The sequence below is a fragment of the Cupressus sempervirens genome, chromosome 2 (assembly GCF_028749045.1).
Source record: "Cupressus sempervirens isolate cs-2001-9-10 chromosome 2, ASM2874904v1, whole genome shotgun sequence".
Taxonomy (NCBI): Eukaryota; Viridiplantae; Streptophyta; class Pinopsida; order Cupressales; family Cupressaceae; genus Cupressus; species Cupressus sempervirens.
The window spans coordinates 309,297,380-309,323,745 of NC_143119.1; the positions used below are offsets into that span (position 1 = coordinate 309,297,380).

The window sequence follows — 26,366 nt, forward strand, 5'->3', positions numbered from 1 at the left end:
ATCAAATTCTTTTGAGTTAATCTTGTAGATTAAAAATTAAGGCATATATGGTTAGAACTTGAAATCTAAAAATCCAACTTTCTTGATGAAAGTTGCAATGAGTGTGTGTATGTATGTATCTATATATGTGTGTGTGTGTGTGTGTGTGTGTGTGTGTGTGTGTATATATATATAATTGGTTGTCCAAGCTTCAAATTGTTAACTTATAATGGCTTCAAAAATGTTTTGAAACTTTAGCAATAGATTTTGAGTCTTGACAGGAGTAGTCAAGTCAAATAATTCTCTTGCCATTGTATTTTTCAAGTACACCGTTTCAAAGTATCTAGCTCTTCTAAAGATCAGCAACTCAAATTTGAGGGAAATTTTCTTGCAAAAGTTCACATGGGTGCATTGAAGAAACACCTATGAATTGTTGACCTATACGGTCATCAGGTTTCCTCTAGTTGGGTTTCTTCATCAGATGGAATGGGAGAAACTCAAGTTTTGCAATCTATAATAACAATGGACAATGTTAATGGTGGCTCTCTTGACGTTAGTCTTTTCTAGGGTAAATACAGAGTTGCATTCACCACAAAATATTAAAAAAACCATACTTATTCATTTTAAGTATGTTAATTATTGCAGACATTGTTTGGTAGGCTAGCACAAGAAGATAAAATGTGCACTACAAAAAAGTTGGCATTGTTTATTGCTAAAGATGTTGCATGTGTATTATTGGAACTTCATTCTAGAAATATCATTCACCGAGATGTCAAAAGCAAAAATGTTCTCATAGATTTAGAAGTTAATAGAATGGATGAAAGTCTAGTAGTGTAACACCTTCTAGGGAACCCAAAAGAAATTAATCTAAAGTTCTACTCAAAATCACAACAAACCCACAAGACTATATGACAACTCAATATAAAGTACATAATACTAGATCAAACCAAAGGGTCGAAATCACAAATTCACGTCAATTAATGAATTTAGACAAGTAAACAACTCAAATACTTGTCCTACTTTCTAGGACAATTGGCTTAGGGTTTAGGATTTGGACCCAAGAATTATCTCCCCTCTTTTACCATTGAGATACTATGATAGGGCACACTCATCCTAGTAATTTAGGAAAGTTGATGTCTGATATCTACAATCTGCATAAAATCTAAACATGTACATATACATATAATCTAAACTAAATAGGCAATGACAGGAAGTGGTGCATCATGTAGATCATGACTAGCAAGTGACTACGACTCCCTCCCTCAACCACATCAAAAATGTCACACATAAAGTAAAACATACACGTACACCATAAACATGTAAGTATGGGATAAGTAACCATAGAACTGCATATAAATCAATTATCTAACTAACATCATGAATTATTTGAAATCACTATATGAACATATATGCATCATTATCAAAAATTCATAAACACATGAAATAACTAAGTAACTCGAAACATATATCAAATGAATATGAAATACATCTAATCAAATCCGGTAACTAAGTACCACTAATCATAAAACATAATCATAAAACTAACCTAAAAGAATTCGGCGATACAACATGAAACGTCAACTAGGGCTAGGCATTACATCCAGCCCCCAGACTTAGGCTTACTATTGGAAGCCTACAAGAAAGATAAAAACTCTAGCACTCATTGTGCAGGTCCTATTGGACCCTTTCCCCCTGTAGGAGGATAAGAGTCCACTAAAAACACCCAAGAAAGAACAACAAAAATGCTCACAAAGTCGACAAAGGTATACCACCTTAAAGTACAATCATAAGAAAATGTCTAAAATCCAACTCAAGTATTATTCAAGTTTTTCCTATTTTCTAATTTTCAAGAAATCAAGTCTAAAGTTTCAAGTATTCAAAATGTAATAGATACATAAATTGTTTAAGTTTTGTTTCAGTTAACTAGTTGATAACTAGTGGTGTTCCTATATACCAGAGCTCCCAATATAGAAACTCGAGCTCTGATACCAAATGTAACACCCCGCTAGGGAACACAAAAGAAATTAACTTGAAGTTTCATTGAAAATCACAACAAACCCACAAGACTAAATAAGGCAACTCAATATAAAGTACATAATATTAGATCAAAACGAAAGGGTCAAAATCACAAATTCACATCACTTGACGAATTTGGACGAGTAAAAAACTCAAATACTTGTCCTACTTTCTAAGACAATTGGCTTAGGGTTTAGGATTTAGACTTAAGAATTATCTCTCCTCTTTTACCATTGAGATATTGCAAAAAGCACGCTCATCCTAGCAATTTAGAAAAGTCAATGCTCGGTATCAGCAATTTGCATAAAATTTGAGCATGTACATATACATATAATCTAAATTAAACAGGTAATGGCTAGAAGTGGTGCATCGTGTAGATCTCAACTAGCATGTGACTATGACTCCCTCCCTCAATCACATCAGAAATGTCACACATAAAGTAAAACATACATGTACACCATACAAATACAAATATGGTGTAAGAAAACATCACACATAAAGTAAAACATACACATGCAAGTATGGCATAAGTAACCATAGAACTGCATATAAATTAATCATCTAAATAACATCATGAAATAACTAAAATCACTATACGAACATATATGCATCATTATCGAAATAATCATAAACACATAAAATAACTAAATAATTCAACACATATATCAACTGAATATGAAAAACATCTAATCAAATCCGATAACCAAGTACCGCTAATCATAAAACTAGCCTAAAGGATTTGACAATATGACATGAAAAGTCAACTAGGGTAGGCATTACAAGTAGTCAAGCTTTATGATTTTGATTTGACGGGTCCTCTTCATTCATCATCTCATACATGCTGCCTTGCTCATCATGTTGTTGCTCCTGCTCAGTTTTGTACTGGAACTCCTCATTGGATGGCCCCGAAGGTAGTTCGAGCAATGGATGGACCACAACGGTATGGAATGGTATGGTACAATAAAATATCTGTTACCAGTATTTGTATCTGTTTCATTGGTTCAGTAAATAAATATAAGGAATGAGTTCTATTGTCAATTTTCCATTATATTTTGAATCTTATTTCTTAACTACTGTACAGGTAGTATGACAAACTTTATTTCTTAAACCTTGCAATGATTTCTACCATCCTAAAATGTTTTGCATATTGTTAAGCAAATATTTCTTCTCTGTTTGCAGGAAGTTGGTATTTGGTCCTTTGGATGTCTTATCTTGGAATTGTTAGACATTACAAATACCCTATGTAGAATTATCAAATGTTGATATTCATCATTATTTACAGGCATGATAAGTAGATAAACCATTGTCCTTAGAGATCAACTTTAATAGCAACATTTTTTTGTGCTTACATTTATTTGTTTGGTTCAGTTTAAGTTTTTTAATCAATGATTTCTATTTGTTAATTAGATGGTATAACAACCTCCCTTTACCAGAGAACTTGATAAATATTTATCAGAATGGGATGATAAGGTTCCAGAGAGAAAGGAGGGCTTATTTCCTGAAGAAAACAAAGATGTGATTAAACTTTTGGCTGATTTGTTCATCTCATGCACTGAGTTTGATCCATCTCGACGACCAACAGAAAAGAAAGCAGATGAGACACTTTCTGCAGTTTCAGATCCCACCCCAATGACAAGTACCAAATAAGAGCAGTGTACATGCATAAGTTGTACTGAATCTGAGCCATCTCAATGGTTGACAGAAAAGCACACATGCATGTGATTCTTTGTGTACTTTGAGGTGCAACTCAATGTCAACTTCCAACTAAGAGCAGCTCCCAGCTTGAATGAGTCTACCAAATTTAAGATATTGCTACACACAGCAGCAAAACAAGCATATGAATTATCCTCTGCAATTTCAACTTTCATGTTTGACTGCAATGTCAAGTCCCCGCAAAGAGTAGCAGGTTTGCATGAGTTTGAGAGACGACTATTTAGCAACTGGCCTTGGGAGGTAATTCAACATTAATTCTGCTTAACAGATTTTTCAATACCCTTTTGAGTTTTGACCAATACTACCATCAGCTTTCATCTACTTGGGTTTTTTTTGTTAGATGGAATGGGAACATCTCAATTTTACAGTCTTTAATAGCAATGTAGAAGGGTAAGGTTGATCTTTTGTGATCAGTCTATTCTAGTGTTTGCAAGGATTTGTATTTTCTAAAGAAGATTTACAGCACTTTATCCATTTTATTTTAGTATTTTGATCATCACAGGTATTGCATGGAGAGTTGATTGCTAGAGATGCTGCATATGCCTTGTGAGACTATCATTCGCTGAGATCTTCACTTCAAGCTTTGTGGTTTTGGTATGGCAGTTCTACTTTACTCATCGTATTATGTTTTTTCCTCACCGTGGCATTCCTGTTGCTGAGATTGTGTTTTAACTTCCTACTGGATGGGCCCTAGAGATGGTTTAATGGTTCAAACAGTACAAAGACCACACCAATATGGATTGGTATGAATATGTAAAATATTTTACTAGTATGCTTATTTATGCAACACAAGAGTGGTGAAGATATGATGAATCAATTCTAGTATTTACCATTATGCTTTTGTATCTTCTTCTTTAACTAATAGGAGAAGTGGTAAGATAAACACCAGTTTGAGTATGCAAAATTTCATTTTTCCAGTAATGAGAAAACTAATTATTCTATATTAGAGTGGAAGTATTGATCTTGCCATTCTTAGAATAAGTTATTAGGTAGCTAGCCCATTGTATGCAAGTATTTCACTTGGCATTACCATCAAAAAAAAGGGTCAAAAGATGTGGTGGATGGTCTAACTATATCTGTTGGAGAAATTGCATACAAGTGGGTGGGGCAGGGATAATGAAGTGCCCAATCCTTGAGTTGGAGTCTTGTTCTCTTCATATGACACCATGCCATTTGGTGCTTTGATGTTGGCTTGGGTTAATGTCAATATTAATTGGCATATGTGTCCCAAGTATTTGCTATGCATAATGGATTTCCAAGAGCCTTCTCTAGGATTTACAAATCTACAATTTGATTTTTCTACCAGGGTTTTACCAGCCCATTTTGAATTTTTAGGCTAGCAGAGAAATTGGGCTTTTGAAGAGCAAATGCAAAATATTCTGGACTTTCCTAGTTTTGAGTTGTGTTCTCTTCTTGCAAAAGCACCTAAGAATAATGGTTACATAGAAAGGTTGTTCCCTTGAGAGAGAAAATGACAAGACAATGAAGTGTGTCCCCATTGGTAGTGAACATTTCATTGCAGCAGAGGCATGATTGCTGAGTTTTTGGCTAGATTATTGCTGCAGAAATGGCCCATTTTACAATTAGACTTATCTTATGATTTTTAAATTTTCTTACAAGGCATATCATTTCATGTGCAATGATTTAATTATTTTTGGATATTAGTTGATAACTTGATACTGTGAGACAATGATCTTCTTTCATTGTTTGCAGAAGTTGATATTATGTCCTTGGGATGCCGTACAAGATATTATCACTACCAAGTACACCATCTCGAATCTACTGGATAACGAGGTTCATCATTGTTTGGAGGTACGGTACTTTATAATTAGTCACAAGCATATTTGTCTATATCAAAGTATCTTATCATTAAAAACATGCAGGATTATCGTTGGCTAAAAACTATGAAAAGTGAGGTTCTTAATCGAAGGAAGAAAACATGGATGAAGCAAAACATTAAGTGGCTGGCTAAATGGAACATCAAGTTAAAAGATTGCCCAAACACAAATGTGGACAGAAGACAATTTGTCAAAGGGAAGTTTCATAATGCCATGTGGAACAATAATATGAGTGAAAAAAAATCTATTATATTAAATAATTTAATCCAACTGGGGAACTTGGCGAAAAAGTGTACCTTGGGGCTGCTATTAAAGGAAGGGCGAGGTTCTTAGTGGCACAACTAAGGAAGGGACCTCATTACCTTAGATGCGAGACATGAAGATAGAAGAGGTCCAAAGAGACTTGGGAGTAGAGAATTTGCATATTTTGCAAGTTTGGAGCGGTTGAAATAGAATGGCATTTTCTCTCAGAATGCGCGGCATACAACAACATCCAATCTCTCTATGATGTCATCTTAAGGGCAGACAACATGCATAGTTTATTTGAAGGGGATAAGATAAAATAGACTAGTTTTTTTTGTAGTTAAGATACATACCAAAAGATTAGAAATAAAAAGAAATTTGGAAATTATCTAGTGTGGTTGTTCTTCAGTCCCTTAGACTACTCTGGTCTCGTGGACGTCATTGAAAAGCATTCATTCATTCATTATAAGTGAATTTTTTTTTATCAAATGGAACAATGGCCTACCTTACTCAGTAGTTCAACATCTACTTTTCAATTTGAAGGATCTAATATTCCGCTTAGAGCAGAGGGCACATTTTTTAAGGAGATGAAGAAATTTTCACTATTAGTTGGTTTGTTTTACTGATTTAATGAATGAGATCCTGTAAAATTTGAAATCCACATCACATGCCACATATGCAAACAACCTCAAGATGCAAAAATATATAATTTGAAAATTCAAATGTCGATTTAATTCACATAATCATTTAATTCATTGTCCATTTCTAGATGAAAAATTATACATATTGGCAATTAGTAGAGAAGAAGTTGGAATCACAATCGTTATTACATAACACCAAATTCTCTAAATACACTAGATAATACAAGGTTGACCATATATCAATACCATAAACAAATCAAAGCATAAATGCTAGAAATGAATCAGGTGGACATGACATTTTTTGTCAAAACTATATAAATCCTGCACGTCGAACATGATTGTAACATCAGTACATTGTATGATATATATATATATATATATATATATATATATATCATCAAACCTTAGTGTCCATCTGCATGTAATCTCATCTCCAAGCCATCAAAACAATGTCCATTTGCTATCATGAGATGGAAGAGTGGTCCAAGCACTTTTACCACCCAACCATGGAGTGGTTAGCTCCTTGAGGTTCTCAGGTGAAGAAGAACTACCCAACCCTGGCACAAGAAGGCTAGCAATTCGACACAATTGGATTGGAAAGATTTGGTGCAACCTTTGTGCTTAATCTACATACACATATTTCTAGTAGAAACATACACAAGGATGTGGAAGAGGGAAAATATAAAATAACCAATGCATCTCAATCATATGCATAAATATTTTACCAAGCTTGGCCAAGCATTATGAACTAGTATAATGAAAAAGACTGGCAAGTAATTTCTAATTAATCTCAAAACATTTTTTCCTCAATTACCCTCCTCTTTAAAACCCACACTCAGCAACCTCTAAAACAATATGATCTTTTAAGAAAAATAAGATATGAAGACCAAAACATCACTACTTCCACATTTCCTGCAATTGAGAGTTAAGATTTTATACAAAGATAATTTAACACTATCATCACAATTTCTACCTCATTAATATTTCAATTTGACTGTAAGATGATACTTCGTAACTTAGATATCACTAAAAATCTAATTGATCTAACAATTTACAAAAAAAAATTTTAAAAATTCTATTATTTTAAGTTGCTATTGAGTTATTAATCAAATATATAATGGTTCATAAAAAAAAAATGACTATCATAAACCCACCGTATTACGGATATGGTTTTACTTATACATTCTTACTGGAACAAATGGATACAAACTATCGGCATAGATCACTATGTATGAAAAATAGACAAACATGTTTCCTAACCTATTGGAGATTTTTTTTTAAAAAAATTCTCTCACATAAACCTTTCTATATGCATATAAACAAACAAGTATATAGAAGAATAATGCTCTCTGAATTACACACTAGTACATTTGGGCTCTTTTTTTAACCTTTATTGGTTGAAATTTTGACCCAATTTTTGACCAAAATTCGCCCAAATTCGACCAACACATTGGTCAAAAATTTTCTAGTTGAAAATTTGACCAACCTACTAGTTGGTCAAAATTTTGACCAATACATTGGTCGAAAACTTTTGAAATTGGCAGCACATTTTCTACCAAGCATTGGTCGAAATTTCGACCAATGCTTAGTAGAAAACTGTAGGGCATTGGTCAAAATTTCAACCAATGCTTGGTAGAAAACTACTGGCATTGGTCAAAATTTTGACCAATGCTTGGTAGAAAACTGCAGGGCATTGGTTGAAATTTCAACCAATGCTTGATGGAAAACTACAGGGCATTGGTCGAAATGTCGACCAATGCTTGGTAGAAAACTGTTAGGCATTGGTCGAAATTTCGACCAATGCTTGGTAGAAAACTGTTGGCATTGGTCAAATTTTTTTTGAGGCTCACAGTTATTGAGGTCCATGATAGGGGTGATGCACAACTGCCTCCTGGATTCACGTTCCATCCCACTGATGAAGAGCTCATAACACATTATCTCATTAGAAATGTTTTAGATATCAATTCCATAGGAAGGGCCATTGCTGAAGTGGACCTCAACAATTGTGAGCCTCAGGGAGGGTTCAATTCCCTCCTTTATTATTCACTATGCATATAATCCCATACACCCATTTGATCTCGAATGATGATATGTACTGAATGTTGAGTGTCTGTGCTAAGTGCTCCAAAACCATCCATTTCATGCCTTCATTTGTACACAATGTTTTTCTAGTTTCTTCAATTCAAGTCCCACATGTCCCACCAAGTCCTCAGGTCCGCTCGCCAAGCCGACAATTCAAGTGCTCTCACCAAGTTGACTCTTTAATTTTTCTCACCAAGCCCATCCCCTAGGTCAACTCTCCAAGTCAGCTCGCCAAGTCACTCCCACCCAATCACCTCAATGAGTTGACTCTTTCAGTCAGCTCACCAAGTCTATTGTTCAAGTATGCATGCCAGGTCGGATCGCCAAGCCATCCCACCAAGTCATGTCACCAAGTCAACTGTTCAAGTATGCTCACAAAGTTGACTCTTTAAGTTGTCTCATTAAGTCACCCCACCAAAGCGCCTCATCAAGGTTAGACTTTAAGTCCGCTCACTAAGTCAGCTCACTAAGTCGCTGCACCCCATCTCATATAAGGAAATGCCTTTGGCCTAATTAATTTAGTCTTAAGAACATGCAACAATCAAATTCAAGATTCAATGTCCTCAAAGTATCTAGCCTAGCAACACTATTAACATATAACTTAACTAATATTGAATTTCAAACATACCACAAGAAAAAGAACTAGATTGAATGTTAAAAATTGTAAATCAGATTACTATTATTATATAACTTAACTAATATTGAATTTCAAACATACCACAAGAAAAGGAAGTAGATTGAATCTTAAAAATTGTAAATCAGATTATTACTTTTATGCGTTTCGTTTCTTTATAACCTCCCATAAGAAACACTTATGTTTTTAATATGCACCATTTATCTTTTATTAATTTTTGAAAATCCTAGCTTGTCAAAAATTATTTTTAATATGCACCATTTATCTTTTATTAATTTTTGAAAGTCCTAGCCTATCAAAAAATTATTTTTACACTTCTATTATTATTATATAACTTAACTAATATTAAATTTCAAACATACCACAAGAAAAGGAAGTAGATTGAATCTTAAAAATTGTAAATCAGATTATTATTTTTATGCGTTTCCTTTATAACCTCCCATAAAAACACTTATGTTTTTAATATGCACCATTTATCTTCTATTAATTTTTGAAAGTCCTCGCCAATCAAAAATTATTTTTACGCTTCTATTACGGAAAACCATTATGCCTTCACGCAGGATCGAACTGCGGACCTTCAGTTTACAAGACTGACGCTCTACCACTGAGCTATAAAGGCATACAGGTGGTTATCCATTTTATATTGTATCTTTTTAAAGCATAATAAAACGAGCCATTTCCTAAATAATAAAATTAAGAGTTGAAGAATCTTCGATAAAAGATACTTGCACAAATAGCAACATGAGAGAACGAAGTTTGAATAGAGTGCTCACATGAGAAGTGTTACCAATCATTTTGCGTCAATATGTTTTCTTTTTCTGTATTTTTTAACATGATTGTTACCTTGTATTTGTGGTAGGAGATCATTGTATAAGATATATTAGTTTCTGTTAGTATATGTATACGATTAAAAATTGAATGTTAGATTTTTTAATATTTTGGAATTTTTAATTTTTTCGATCAAGGATCAATGGGATGAGAATTTTGGATTTATTATCTTAAAGATTTTCATATCTTAATTTGTATATCATTGTTAATAAATAATATTATGTTTCCAAGACTTATAAGAGGTTAGATTCTAATATCTCTTTTTAAGTAGAAGGAAATTTATAGTATTATATTGTTTTGACTTATATTTGTAATGATATTTGAGATAAGATGTTACAATAAAAAGGATTTTGAAAATTAATTAAAATTGGAGGATATAAGGAGATCCTCTTTACTTGAATTTTATAACAAGATTGGTAAATCTTATCATAGTGAAGGGTCTAAGAATGAGAAAATCGTCATAATGGAAAAAATTATTGTTATTACGAGATTTAGGATACAAATAGTTTTCAGAGGGGTTACATATTACTTAAGGTGGTTCATCATTTAGTGAGCTATGCGATTCTTGATGATGGAGGTGTATGCCTAGAATTGGGAAAGTGATACTTGTCATTTTGCCTAACAATATCATTAATGGTATCTTATATCCATATCTTCTATATATTAGTACCTTAACATAGTATTTTTCAAGATTATTTCGTAGGTCACTCGAGCATTGTTACAATACCTTAATGCAAAGAGGTAAAAATCATATTGATGCAATGATTTCCACAATTAATGTGTGCTTGAGTTTCTTTGAGTGTAGATTTTTTCCTAAATTTTCTTTAAAAATTATTGGTAAACTAAAATGTAAATAATCTTATTTTTCTTATAAAATTATAGATAATATTATTACCAAGGTGAGCAAAAAATATGGTACAAAAAATCTTTAAAATACCAACAAATTAAAAGATTTTTTAAAATCTTGTAGGTCATAGTATAAACATAGGAAAATGCATTTACAATTACAACTGTCCTCAACATAATGAGATTGTCCACAAATAGAAGATATGTGAGTTATCCTAAAATAATACATTTATGCAAAAAGAAATTGGTTGTGTTCTAATCATCGTTTCAATCAAAATTAATTAGTAACAAGTTTGTTTGTGGTGAGTGATCTCAATCTCTATATGCTAGGACTATTATACAAGTCAATATTGGCTAAAAAAATTTCTATTGTCTATATTAGATTCAAACTCATATTTATTTTTGTTTTTGTTAATTTTACTAACTTTATCATATATAGTATTTTTATTTGTTTATAGTTAAGACAATAAACTGTGAACCTCTTATTTTGGAGGTCTTGGGTTCAAATCTACTCATACATAATAATAATCAATCTTAACAAATAATAATACATAATCTAAACTTTGATTAGTTACCTATCAAAAAAATTACTTGTTTATGATTTTACATTATTTTTTCTTTAATATATTGTTTAACTATTCTTAGGCTATTGTTTAAAAACAATTCACAAAGCCTTTATGAAAAAGTCTTAGTAGGTTGTATTGAAAATAAAAACAAAGTCAAAGAAGTCATTAAATACATCAACAATGGATCTTAAAAGAAGTATCATTTTATATGAATAGTTGTTGACTGATAATAACAATATTAACTTGACATGTTCTTATTGCAAGTTTTTTACTAGTTCGATCCAACAATCTAAGTTTACTTAACTTTCAAATTGTTAAAAAATAGTCTGGTTTGCGTGAACCACCAATACTCATGAAACATAAGTCAACTTCACAATTTGACTTACGGAAAACATCTCTTACTTATCAATTATATCTAGTCATCAACTTTGAACAAAATATTAATATTTACGTCCTATTTTATTGACTCTTCTAAAGTCATAGCAACAACGAAAACGAGAAAATATATATTTTACAAGATTTGAGTCAATCGTCGCACATTATCATGATAAATTGCTTAAATTAAGATTGAACGATCTTCTATACTATTTACAACTGCACCAAGAAATTAATAATATCAAGGTTAGCCGCTTGAGTTTAGCTCAGCAGACCATTTGTTTGACACAAACTTATGCTGTCCAGAAACTCCTCTTAGTTGAGACTTGACCTGGGAGTACTTGAAAAGTCCTCAAAGAATTTCACAAGCTTGGCAATGCTGTTTGGCATGAGGATGGATTAGCGTCCGAAAAAGTCAACAAAACCAGAAACTACTTGTTGGAACGCATCATTTAAACTAGGAGCTGAAGACGCATAATCTTATGGTTATTTCACTAGAAGGTGGTGATAGGATCTGTCATGACTCAAAGTTCGACATGCTTTTTAATTGGATTTATTATGTTGATTGACTTTTTGACTAAGACTATGTATGACTTGACTTGAGTCAAATACCTTTATATTTTGTTTTAGACCTTATTAGTCGATGATATTAAATGAAATTTTTTTACATGTGTCAATATCTTGATGTTGCTTTATGTTCGACTTTATGGTTTGCGACATAATGGTTAAAATTATGGTAGCATTTACATATTTATATCTGATGATGTATTTTGAATGTTAAAAAATACATATGTACTTAGATGTTATTTGTTTATCATGATGATGACATTACTGATTCAATGGATGATGTCGAGTTTGTGAGTGTGTAGGTATTGAAGGCGGAAGAGTGGTTGAGTTAGACGAGTTTAACTCTTTGACAGGGTTGGGCCGAAATTTGAATGGTGTAGTCGCACGCACACACACATAATTTTTTTTAAATTTAAATATAAATCATTTGATTTGAATTTTAAATTTATCTAGATGGATTAACTTTTAGTTTATGATTGTGTAGTGTAAACGAATAAATGAATAAAGGAATGATTAAATATTATTTTTTAGAAATATTATAATTTAGATTTTAAAATAAGTATTATACTCTAAACTTATTTTTCCTAAGTAATTACAAGCATGAATTTGAAATGGTAAAAGTTAGTTAGAAAATTAAATGGTAGTTAATAGTTTTTCTATTTTGAAAATGGTGGATTTGAATTAGATGTGGAAGCTTTAATAGAACTAAAAGTTTATTTAAAGTTCTTGGGCCAAGTGGTAGCCGTAGATCCAAGTGAATGGAAATTAATTTATTGCTAACAATTTTAAATTTAATGATCATAATGGAAATTGCATAAGAAAAGGAATGACGGTTTTGGAAAGAGCGATTTAAGTGGGGAGGATTCGATGAAAGGAAGGCACATTTTTTGGGTGTGAAAAAAAAAAAAGAGCATATAGGGAAGCCGCACAGGAGAAAGACATTCTTCTTTGGGAGAGAATTTCACTGATATTCCAACGGCTTTTTGAAGAGGAAGGTTAGTGTTAGAAGAGAGAAAGAGAAGTGGTGCTATTGGAAAAGAGGCAGTGGCTAGGAAGAAGCTTTTGGAAGGAAGGCAACCGCTGGGAGGTGAAGTCGACTCCTGTATAGAAGCTCTAGACCTATGTGTTTCCCCAAAAACCAAACCAGGTTCTTTCATGTTATTTTCTTTAAATGGCTTGCCATATTTGAAATTGTCATGGGTTGATTTGCAATGAAATTTTTAATGGAGAATGTTTGAGATCAACGAAATTGGATTTTGCATGTTGTTTGTGAGCATGATGGAAGATGTTTGGTTTATTTACATTGTTAATTTAGAGAAATGTTGGGCTGTATTTGCATATAAATCAAAATACGTTTTGGCTGTTGATAAGAATAGTTTAAAACTATTACTTGTTTGGGTTATTTGAGTAGACTGATAGTTTGAACAATTGTATGGGTCGATAGTTTGGAAACATAGGTTCCTCCTTGTTCAATAGAAGGCATTGGGCAGTGATTTTGTAGGCTTGGAAAGCTAGCGTAGATGAACTTCCAGTCTTTAATAAATTTGAAACTTTGCAATTTAACCAAGCTTATATATATAATTTAAAAAAAAATTTAAAAAAATACTTCACTTGGTAGGAAGTTACTGCCTTCTTTGTAATCATTTTTGGTGCAAGCTGGGCGCACAATCTTAGTTTATTAATAAAACTCAAACTTGCTGATAAAATATTAGTTTTCAGAGGATTCCAGTTCATTGTTTGAAGGATACGCTGAAAAGAAAAAGGGGACTGCCACTAGTACATTTGACCCCATTTTTTGAACAAAATTTTCGACCATCTATTAGAATGTTTTAGATTGGTCGGAATATGGAAGGAAAAATATGTTTTTTTAAAAGTCCATGCCCATGTTGGTCAAAATTTTGACCAACATGAGCTTAACATGTCAAAATGAAAAAGGTTTCCCATTTCATTGTTATGTTTTGTGCACGTGGGAGCTGCACAAGCATTCACTTTGGTTTAGAAATGAGGGCTAAAATTCCTCCCATGACACGCAGCAAGTCCCCCATGCTTGTGGGGAACAAAGAGAACGAGGGAAACAGGATCAATGGTGGGAGCGCGGAGGGGCTTCCTATCTTTGCAATGCAATGGCGAGGGCGAGCTGCAACTCCCCCTTTAACAATGGGCAATGGCAGAGGATGAAGGCCTCTTAACGATCACAAGGAAGGCCATGATGGCCTACGTGGAAGATCTCAAGATATTGGACTTTGTCTTCCAATGGTTGGATTGCTCAGGCCCACGTCAAGTGCTGCTCTCCAGAGAGTTGACATCTCTCCTATACAAAAGGTACATCTGAATAGTTGTTATGCAATCCCTTCTCAAAAATTGCTTGAGGAAGTCAATAATTATCATTCTGCGACTCCTGCAACTAGATATAAAGAAAGGTACCAAGATTTCGTTCCTACACATGTATCGGTGGGAAGAGAAGATGCAGTTTTTACCCCTCCCACAATTGGAAATGGGTGTGATAGCACTTCTACGCCTACCATATTGAGGAAAGGAGAAGATTTTACCCCTACTTCCAATACAGATGGAAAAGGGAGAGCTACTCCTACAACTAGATTCAAAGGAACGTATCAAGATTTTGCCCCTACACATGTATCGGTGGGAAGAGAAAATGTAGTTTTAATCCCTCCCACAATTGGAAATGGGTGCGATTTCACTCCTTCTCCCACTATATTGAGGAAATGAGGAGATTTTACCCCTGTGATTTGGCATCTAACCTAGGTTTAGAAACTGTAGCAAATGTCTGGCCGATTATCATATTCAAGGAATATGTTAATTATAGATTTCATTTGAATGTTGAAGATCATTGTATTGCATTTCAGGGTTAATGAAGAATGTCGCCAACATGGTTTATAGAGTTCTCATCTATGAAATGCATTGATGATTTCAAGACCACTGGTTATGTGTTTGTGATATTGTCATGGGGAGTTATTTCATTTTTACTCTACTTACAGATAAGGGATTTGTTTGATCTTTTTTCTTGTGCAAATTCTAGAAAGGCCCAAATGCATAAATCTGAAATATATTTTACTTTTAGGCATGGGCTTGAGTATTTTTTTACTTCTCGACTCTTCTTAATACTAATAATTTGTAATCAGAGTAGTGCAATTTTGAAGTAATTCTTAACTGAAATACCATCTTTCCCATGTCTAAAAATTGCATTTCCAAGTGAGGGTTGCTCCTTGGATATGACTACAATAAATGACTGATTTTCTATTTTGAACTCCTCTTCCATTAACTCTTCATCAAACAAGTAAGATTTCAGGTTCCCTTCACATTGCTTGAAAACATTGTATACCAAGTTATAAGTAGTTGTAGAAATAATCTGTATTTGGTTTTGAATAGCCAATAACAAAGATATGATAGGCTAGGAAATAACATCCCTTTTAGCAATAATTGAAGCCATAATGATCCTCATGTAATCATGAATGTATTTGTCATGATCCTCTTGATAGCAATGAGGAAATTATGAAACATCTGATGTCACCTAACAAATAAAAACTTTTGACAATCAATTGAAAGATCTCCCTTATTTTATCATCCTTCTCAGGAACCCATGGAGTTGTAGTTCTTATAAACTCACTCATGCAGTGAGTAAAAAAAAGTCCCACCTTCTTATCTTTGTGATTTGGCAACCTATGCTCACCCAAGAAGGTCACTATTGGAACCATTGTTGTTTGAATCACTTTGGAAGGTGGTTGATCCACTGTATGTAAATAGTTCACTAGATCCACCACTGATGTAAGTAAAACATCTTTTGACAAAGACATGTCACCAAGTTTATCTCCTACAGTAGAGAGCTCTTTACTCCACTTTCTGTCATCTACGAAACTTGTAAAATGATTCATCTTAGTATTTGTTCTTTTTTCTTCTTTCATTAACCCTTCTTCAAGGCTAACTTCTGATTCTTCTTTTGTTATTCTTTTGATGTACTACATCAAGTTCATTTACGATGCCTCAAGATTACGACCACACTTAAGAATTTGTTTCTTAAACCCCTCTTGCTTGCTTTTTGGTACTCTTCAAAGATTTGAATAGCTTATATTTGTAACTTCTCTTTTCATTTGTCTTTGGTTTTAACATTTTAATTTTAGACTCTAATGTACTCTTCAATGCTTCAAGTCCCATTATCTTGGGTTCTTTCTCTTTCAAGAATGAGTCTTTTGACTCTGATTGAGTGCCTGATTCAAGATCCATTTCCTTTCTCCTTTTTCTTATGTAGTGCAGTGGTACCTATCAAAAGATTCAGTAGCCTTGACCTTCTTCGGTTCATTTGTGTACTCATCAAAGATTGCGATGACCTCATGCATAGGTATAGTATTACCTGACAAACATAAATATTTGGCAAAAGTTAAAAGATTTTTCATCTTTTGATATTTGTTATACCATCTAGCAATTTTAGAGGCTACTATTTCGTTATCCTTTTCTTCCATTTCTGTAATCATCCTTAACATCCTAGACTGATAGGATTTTGTCTTTGGTACCACTGTAAAGACCTTAAGGTCTATATGATCTGAACTTTTTTTTTCTAAACTATTTAAACCTCAAAAAAAATAACTATACATAACATCGATTCAAGAAAAGAAACAGTCAATTATGCTTATGCAGACTCAAAGCATCCCATTTTTAGCCAACATCTATAAATTTAAGAATATATTTACTCTTGAAATTGATATAGAATTTCTTTACAATGTCAATTTAAGCTTTCAAATTACAAAAAACTCAATAGAGAGAGTTTGAATAGTAATGCACAACAGATGAGAACTCTCAAGGGTTTCATCCCAAGACCATGTAGAGCTCAAACAACAACATACAATAGAAAAGATGATCTCCTGGGAGTTTCGTCCCAAGATCCAAATCGTGCATAGATAATAAAAAATAAAACAAAATAAAATAAAGAATAATTATAAATTTTTTCAAGAAGACAAAATTGCACAGTTGGCAGCAATCTGTTGTTTCCTTCTTAGAGACATCTGTCACTACAAGACAAAATTGGGCTTCTTCAAGAAGTCAGTGGTTCATACTAGAAGATTCAAGACTAAAATTTGTTTCTTTATTTCCTACACCAGATAAGACCACATGGTTGGTAGCAATCTAATCTTTTCCTACCTTTTCTAGAAGGAGATGAAACTTCATAGTTGGCAACCAACACTGCCATCTAGGCCAGGTTCTTGCCAGCACTGCCATCAAGGCTAGGTGGACTGAACTTTATGGGTTCATCACATAAAAGTTTGAACACACAATCTAAATGTGAAGCTTCTTAGTTCCAACTCTACAAGTTTGTCAAGTTTGGCTGACTTAGCTGAGTTTGGGTCTTGGTAGAGTCGACCCGAATATACACTAACAAAGTTTAGAGAAGATTCTGTGAGTTTTAGAATGTTGGGATTTAATAAATGGTTATAAGAAGGTATTAATGGCCGTGGATGAACTACCCACCAAATAGCATTTTCATTGTCATATTGTGGTGAGCATTCATATTTGTAAACAAATTGGGCACCAAGATTAGTAGGAATGATCATGAGGGAGTTCCATTGTTTAGCATGCTCTAGCAAAAATACTTTTTGGATGGTTGGACTCTCGAGAAGACTTGGTTTACCTTATGGTGTTGATTGATAGTATGTGGTGTTTATTTTTTGCCATTTTAATTCCACTACATCACTGATATGATCATATCCTGATGCAGTCAATGACAAGTAGAACATTCAACCTCACAAGAGATGGTCTCTTGTGAATCATTCTGTGTGAAAAGATGCATCATATAGATTGATTTCATTCAATAAACGTGCAGTTGATTCCCAAAAAAGTGACATCTATATCTTTCAAAAGTTATGCTACTAAATGTTGGGCTCAATCTGGCATAATGATCTGCTTTACATTCCTCCTATGACCTTATTCTAAATCTCTCTAGGATAGATGTTTATTATTAAATCCATTCTCTACTTTGCATGTTATATAGAAGCTTGAGGTGTCCGTTATTGCTTGCATTGTGGTAATAGCCAATGTTTGTTTGTAGAAAAAGGGTGAAGTTGAATTCCTTTTTCTAAAGAGATGAGCTACTTACTACAAACTCTCACGAGGAAACAGGAAGTTGACAAGCACATTAGGGATACATTGGACAAACTTTTGGTTCTTCATTTTGGAAGGGCCACAAATATTGTCTACATGCAGCTTGATGAAATTGTAATGTTTCCTCTCTAATGCCTACCCCATTTTTTTAATTATAAGGAGTTTTTGATGGATTATGGACTTGTTGACATTAATTTTATTATTTTCTATACAAGCTCACTTTGTCTATAGCTTGCAAAGTGTGCATGTGAAGTGTCAAAGTTTGCATCAATAGCTTTAGTGGATGTGGATGCTGAGGAAATCCAAGTTTATATCAAGTATTTTGACATTACTTTGATACTTGCTACAATCATCTTCTTTAATGCACAACACATGAAGATGGATTCTTGGTATTTCATACATCCTATTTGAAATCAAGTAAGAATTATAATAAAATTATGTTGCACATGTTGGTGGGAATAAATTTTATATTTTAGAATGAAAAACATATTTATTATCAGTAATTGCACTATAAACTTTAGAATTCTGCTATGGGCGAATCTCATTATAAAATGCAGCTACAGCTTGGTTATTAAATTCATTAATATAAGTATTGACTATGAGGTACATAGGAGCTATGTAAGTATACCCTCTGCCATGCTTTCTTTGTCTAGTTTCTCTTCAAGTAAGGTAGGCATTGTTTTATTAAAATTTTAAAATGAGCTGATTTTTATTAGAATAGAAATTCGGAGTGATGTAATTGAAGTATTCAATGGTTGTTAGCTTTGTCACATATAAAATAAATTGCATCAATTATTTTCCAAATGGGAAATATGCTCTGACGTGGAGGGAACAACCAACTATGCATAATCTTCAGCTAACAAATTTTTCAGACCTCGAATGTTTGCACACTTTGTAGTTTTTTTAATGTTTAATACTATTTAGAACACAAGCCAGCTTGTGTAAGATACGTGAAGTCAGTACACCAAAACGGTACGTTTTTAAATTTACCGTGGAAGTTCATAAGAAACTAAACATCATTATAAAATATCCGGTTGTAAGTTATTGAATAAATGGTTCTAAGCATAGTTTAAAAACTTTATGTTGAGATGAAGTGGATTTTAAATGCCTATGTTGGTGTGTATGGAAGACAAGCTACTGATGATATTCAACATTCTCAATTATTGAAGTCACCACCATAGATATTGCAGGCACATTATTAAATAACACACTGATATGTTAGGATTGTGATTTTGCCCATCTGTTTACTTTTGAAGTTTATGATTTTTGGACCATTCCTTAATCTTGTGCCCAAACACTACGTACACTTAGGCATTGCCTTCATAGCTGACTATTCTAATGATGTACTCTATAAAGTGGCCACTTTTATGTGTTCTACCAAAGATTTGGTGCCTCTTGTAGCTGCTTTATCTAGAAATTTTAATTGAGAGTGTGAGAATTGGGGATAGAATTTTAAAAAAATTCATGGTCAAATTAGTGAACAACAAATGGATTTGATGGGGGTTGCATTGTCTGGTAGAATGTAGAGGACGAGCTCGTGGGCTACAGAGGGTGAGAAGTCCTTTAGTTGGAGTGGCCGAAGGAGGGTAACATTCATTTCCTAGCCATACGCTGCAGAGAAACATGGACATGGATGGGCTAGGAAGAAAACTAGGCCTTGCAGAAGACAACAAGGTTATCAAGAAAGCTGAGGAGCTGAGACGTAATGTGCATTTTAATTCTTCCACTTTTGGTGTGGTATGTTTATCTAAGCCATGTGTCAAATTTAGTGCAATTTTTATCATCTGGAATGCAATTTATTGGGAATATTCATCATTGAGTCCTTTTTTAACCCCTTTTCATCCACAGGGTGAGGTTTGCAAATCAGTTCTTTGCTTTGAACTCGTTTCTACAAAGTAATTTTTCTTGAACCTTATTTAGATGGGTTCATTTGATTTTACATTGAAAAGGATCAGGTCATTTCTCAAATTTATAGCATAATCCTTACAACAAAGATCATGCCACATGCCAACACTGAGATAATATAACACTGGGTCGAATCTTATTAATGTCATCTATCCTTGCCATTACACTGCATTCCTCATGACTGGATCTATGTTGCCCAGGAAGAAATAATTTAACAAGAGGAGAAATTATTCCTTGAACATTTGATGATTCCCATTGCTTACCCTTTATGGATTTCCAATTCTCATTCTTTATGATTTTATTAGAAAAATTGTAACAATGACATTTAATTTGCAATGATTGAATGCATTATTTGTACAGATTACAAGTTCCCTTTGACTAACAGAAGGCCATTAGGCTAAGTGGCATGTCTGAGAAGGCATATACCAGATCCTTGAATGCAATGCAAAATGCACTTGGAGTCAGGTAGGTTAATTATCTAAATCGAATTAGTTGCAATTCTTTGTCTGTTTTCTCTTTTGACATTAATGGATTATATTCAAAAATGATGACGAGTCTGCACTTTTAATTTGCCTTGCAGGCCAAAGCTGGACATCTGAGAACTTGGAATCTAGTTTGGATGTCTTAGATTGATTGGGTTTGCCCAAAGAGTCTTGTCTTCGTAAGTTCCATTTTCCTTGACTCAGTTTTTAGCTCTCAAATGGTCTGTTTACTTAAACTTCAAACCTTTTGCAACTTATTGGTCAAATATTTATATAGTGCTCTATGGAACTTGAGAAACTAGGTTTCCTTAGTTCAAAGTTCAAGACCCAAATGGTTTGTTTTCTTGGATTTCCAATCTTTTGAAATTTATGGCTGAAAGGCTTATAGTATGCTATGTGCTTAGGGAAATTATTAGGGTGGGTATAATGATTTCATTAGAGTAAGGCCTAAGGGCATACCAAATGAAATCCTATGCTCTTATACTTTGACCTTGAGCTCTCTGATAAGTGTGGGGTTAGCATATGATCCCCGAGTCTTGTTAGCCCAAAATCATGATCAAATATGCAATTCTAATATTAACCTTATATAGATACAAAGAAAAATTTATAGCTGCTCTACCAGAGTCTTAGAGATCAAGTGCTGATTTTGGTCATCCAGTGTTCACTGCAGTAGCTTTTTACCTATGTGCAAGAAGAAATAAGGTTTGTTTGTACTTGCATATTTCAAGCTTGTTATTAGGCCAATAATAATCTTTTAATTCTATAGCCAATATGAATGAAGGATATAACCTAGGAGAAATTTTTTTCTCTTTTTTCTTTTTCTTTTCGGTGAACAACTTAAACAAAATTCAAACCCTTACTCTTGCGTTGCTTTTTATCATCACACATATGACAATGCTACAATAATGGCCTCAAGTTAGTCTTCTCTAAAATTTGGTTTCTTGTTTATCCATATACCCACCCTAAGTTCTAGAATTTGCTGTGCAAAAACCTAACTTATTTATCTGGATGCAGTTAAAAGTTGATAGGATGAAACTGATCGAGATATGTGGTACATCAAACTTTGAGTTTTCAAATGTGAGTGTTCTTTTTGGGTGCATAGAAATCTTGAAGGTTTTGTAATATTATTCACATTGTCAATTTGCAGATGCTAACTAAATCAAACAAGGAAACCCTCTCGATGATTTATGTTTGTTCTTAACTACATATGGTCAAGTTTAGACTAGGTTCATTCTTGTTACTTAATATATACATTCTTATATTTTTGTGCTTTCTTGGTGCTTAAAAGTTTGAAAGATTATTTCGGGCTTGTTTACATTGTAGTGATTGTGATCTTTACAAATTTCTCCTATATAAAATTCATATGGGCTGGCATATCTCAAATCCTTATTGTTGAAGATTTCAAAGTGCATTGTACTCTTATGTCTTAAGTTGGTTTGACAGAATAGCTACATAATCATTTTTCTGTTCTTTACATGGTTGAATTTATTTTCACACCATCTTTAACTATTTCTTAGGTTCACATTGATTTAGTATGGCAAATTGGAACAAAAGCTTGGTCTAAATTTTGGTTTTTATGATTGTTGTAGGCAACTAAGTGTATTGGGTGTGTCTGGACAAAACTTTTGGATGCATTGCCAAGCAAGAGAATACGTGAAGACGAGGCAGAATTTGACAATAGTGGCGAATCAATTGATGATGACTATGAACTTGAGGTAACTCGGTTCATATATTATACCTTAAATTTTACGAAGTTATTTTTATATATTTGATGTTATTCCAATGTGGATAGACATGCAATGCATTTCTCATATAATAATTAATAACTAAGGATGTAAAATCAACTTAGATGCATTGTTTTATGTGAAAGAATGTGTTTCTTAGTTAAGCATTGGTACTTGAGTGTTTCTTTTATTGATGATTGGAAGCACAAGCTTATATTTCTGCATGGTTGAAGGATGTTGCAGTTAAACATAATAATATTTTATTATAACTATAGTAACATTCCATTTGCATGGTACTAAAACGGTGTAGGAAAAGTGTAAGATAATATAGCACTGGATCGAATCTTAGTTACATTGGCCTTTTTCAAATCAATCCTTTTGCACATACACTATAGTAGATCACCAACTATGTTCTACCTTTTTTAGCATCCTCCTATGAGCCTTCTCTTCACAGGTTTCAGTATTTGGTCACTTCTAAATATCCTTTTTCATGGTTTCAAAGAAATTCTTCATCTCTTAAAAAATAGTTCTGCTGTGTGAACTCTTTACAAGAGTGGGTATACACCATTTTCAAAGGGACATACTTAGCGAAGCAATTAACTGAATTGTTAAAGCAAATTATGCATACAACCATTGCCACAGTCTTCATTTCTATCTGAGGAAATAGTGCAACAACTTTTCTAGCATTCAATGAATCAGTTTTCGTTGCTTGTAAGCTTGAGAATAATATCCACAGCTGCACTGTGGTCATGCTCATGGATTCTTCCATAAATTATACCAAGCATGACTCAGAATTTCATTCTCCTTATAAGATGCATCTTTGTGGTATTCACAAGCTACAGTGTGAGCAATCTTGGAAAATTGATCCACGGCAATGACCAAAATATACCATCAAAACCTCTGTGTATGACTCAATATAAAATCCATGCTAATATATTGCTTATGTTTTTAAATTTTCCAAGATACTAAGTATCAATATTTTTCCTAGTTTTAGTTGCCTAAGCTTGGCAAGTTTTCAAATGTAACATCTGTTCATTTAGATCACAATATCTCAAGTCTTAGAAGACAAATATTTACACTCTTCTAGTTGTTGCAGGATTTTATTTCTCCCATAGTATTCTAATAGCTAACTAGCATGTGCTTCACATAATATGGTCTTCCTCATGGTAGCTTGAGGACAACACAATTTATTTTCTCTGGAATAAAATTGATCATGCATCATGGAGTCCAAATGGGAATTCATAATGCCTATATTTGATTCTTTACAAGGATTACTAGTGGCTCGAAGGGCTGGATTTTAGTGTAATACATCCTTGAGATGCCTCAAACCTGCCACCTCATTAGTCATAGATGTACATGAAATCCTTTGAGAACCAGAGCATTGGTAACCACATTTATCTTCCCTACCTTGTACTTGATTATAAATGTGAAAGTCCACAAATAACTAGACCATTTAATATGGGGAGCATGTAGTTGTTCTTGAGTTTGTAACCATTGTAAAACTTGATTATCCATATTTAATGTGAATATAAATGTATATTGATGCTTGAAAGCTGGATTTGTTGGCCTCACCTACAAATGATTGATATAGCTTATGTTCATTGGGTTCTTTGTTAGGAGGACATCACTTGGAAATGTTCAATATTTAGATCTATATTGTGTGGTCCTCTCATGGGATTTAAGTTGAAATGTGTTTTTTAGAACTTCACAAAAGCTTTAGCTTAATCATTTTATAATAGTCAATCATAGATGTTCTTAGTTATGGCCCTTATTATGTCCACAAATTTTTTATTGCTTGGACAAAGGATTTTCTGGTCTATGATCTGTAAGCATGAAATGCCAATTTTGACTTGAATTTTTACACCAGCCACTAGTATATAGGCCATTCCTATCTAAAATGCCACCTCTTTTGGTTATGTGGTGTAGGTCGAAGTGGATAAATTTTAATTAACTTGTTCTTATTGCCAAGTTTGCACGGAGCTTTATATTTCATAGGATCTCAAAGACTTCAGTAATATGTAAATTGATGGTAGATACCATATTAGAGGGCTTTGGATATCCATATTATGTGGCTATGAACTCAAAGCTTAATTGTATATTTGCTCAACTTAAAGCAGTCTCCTTCCACAAGGTTTCACAACTCTCAATGCAAGTTGTTGATCTTTATGTTACTAAAGGGCTCAAGTCAAAGCCAAACATAATCGATTGAAGATGGTGGTATAACCTCTGGTGAAGTTTTTGAAGCCATGCAAACTTGATGTTTTGTGCAACATCAAGGCAATTTAGGAGTCAAATTTTGGCCATATAGAACTTCTTAGTGTTATGCGTGCTTTTGTGCAACAACATGAAAAAAATGTTTTCAAAATTTAGGGAACCTTCTTAGGCTTAGATGTTTTAACGTAAACTAGTATAAGTAATGCATGCCTTAAATTTTCTAAATTGCCAATTCTTAGGTTCCAACATCTCCACGTATTTATGTTCATCTTATTTCACTCATTATTAAATAGATAAAACATGATTTTTTTAGCATCTATACATAAAAGATTTTGTCATTTGTTGAAAGTCCAATAGTTTGATGGTCCAATGTGCTAGAAAAACAAAATATTGTGAATTTTTATTTTAGGATTCATTGGTTTGTAAATGATAAATTCATAGATTAGCAAAGATTGCTTTGGGGCAAGTGTAAATGTAGCCTCAAAATGTTTTCACCAATTTTAGTCAACCAACACGATTTTACATTCGCCCAGTGATTGTAAGTGAAGTCTTTTGAACATTACAATATCAAAATTTTATTGCATATAGAAATAAAATATTGAGGCTATAATATATGTTTGACAAAATGCTTGTTAGCTGGAAAGATAGTGGCCCTAGAACCCTTCGTGAAGGTTGTAAACAGAAGGAACCTCTATGGATTGTTTTTGAAGTGTTGGGAATGATTAATCTTTTATCTTATTTGAGAGTTTCCTCATAGAAGAAAATTGATGGCCGTGGGCATCGAATAAACCTGGTGGGCAAGGGCTTACAGTTAAAAGAGTGTGAACATATCATTATAAAAAATTTAGAATTTGAAGGTGGCCAAGGGCCTGATGTTGATGGAATTCAAATAAAGCCAAATTCATGGCATATATGGATAGATCGCTACAGCCTTAGTGATTATGATGATGGACTTATTGATATCACATGCCAAAGTACTGATATAACTATCTCAAGGTAAAGTAACATTTTTTTAGTTTAGTCTAATTCAAGTAGTACTTTAAAGAGCTATCAGCTGCCATAGGACCTTGAAAATAACATATATATTAATAGTCTTAATTATGTAACAAGCATATATAACTACATTTCTACTATGCATCTAGTTAATTTGTAGATGCTTGTCTTGGACTGGACAAACCTATAACTGGATCTTTGTTTGAGAAAATATTTGCTCTTATCATGATCTAGCTTGCTTCCAAAATACCCTGGGACATAATTATCATCCAGTCTTCTTACAATCATAATTGATTCCTACTTTCAGTAGCCTATATGCTATATGCTGATATGATTAGTATAGAAAAAATAAGGCCTTAGAAAAAAATATTTGCCTACTTGGCTTAGTTGTGGCTTGTGGCTGTACACTTATGATACTATTCAATTAAGTTTCACAACTTTCATGGAATCATGTCTATATAATTTTATTGTTCAAGGAATAGTGGTGGTGGATTTGTGGGGTTGTGATGTAGGCTGGTCCAATACTGAGATTCTTCTTTCAGATTTGAGTGCTGCATTATTTTATAGTCAACTCAAAGCTTAACATGCAAATTAATTGATCCCATTTGACAT

General features: G+C 33.3%; 1 non-coding gene and 2 pseudogenes across 1 annotated transcript; 2 read left to right on the plus strand and 1 right to left on the minus strand.

The window, feature by feature from the left end:
- The first annotated feature begins 381 nt into the window (after positions 1-381).
- LOC149572319 (uncharacterized) lies at positions 382-4,258 on the plus strand (annotated as a pseudogene).
- A 5,435-nt stretch (positions 4,259-9,693) lies between these two features.
- On the minus strand, positions 9,694-9,765 carry TRNAT-UGU (transfer RNA threonine (anticodon UGU)). The gene has a single exon. It is a non-coding gene; the product is annotated as a tRNA-Thr (tRNA).
- A 10,294-nt stretch (positions 9,766-20,059) lies between these two features.
- LOC149572321 (origin of replication complex subunit 6-like) lies at positions 20,060-25,761 on the plus strand (annotated as a pseudogene).
- The last annotated feature ends 605 nt before the right edge of the window (positions 25,762-26,366 follow it).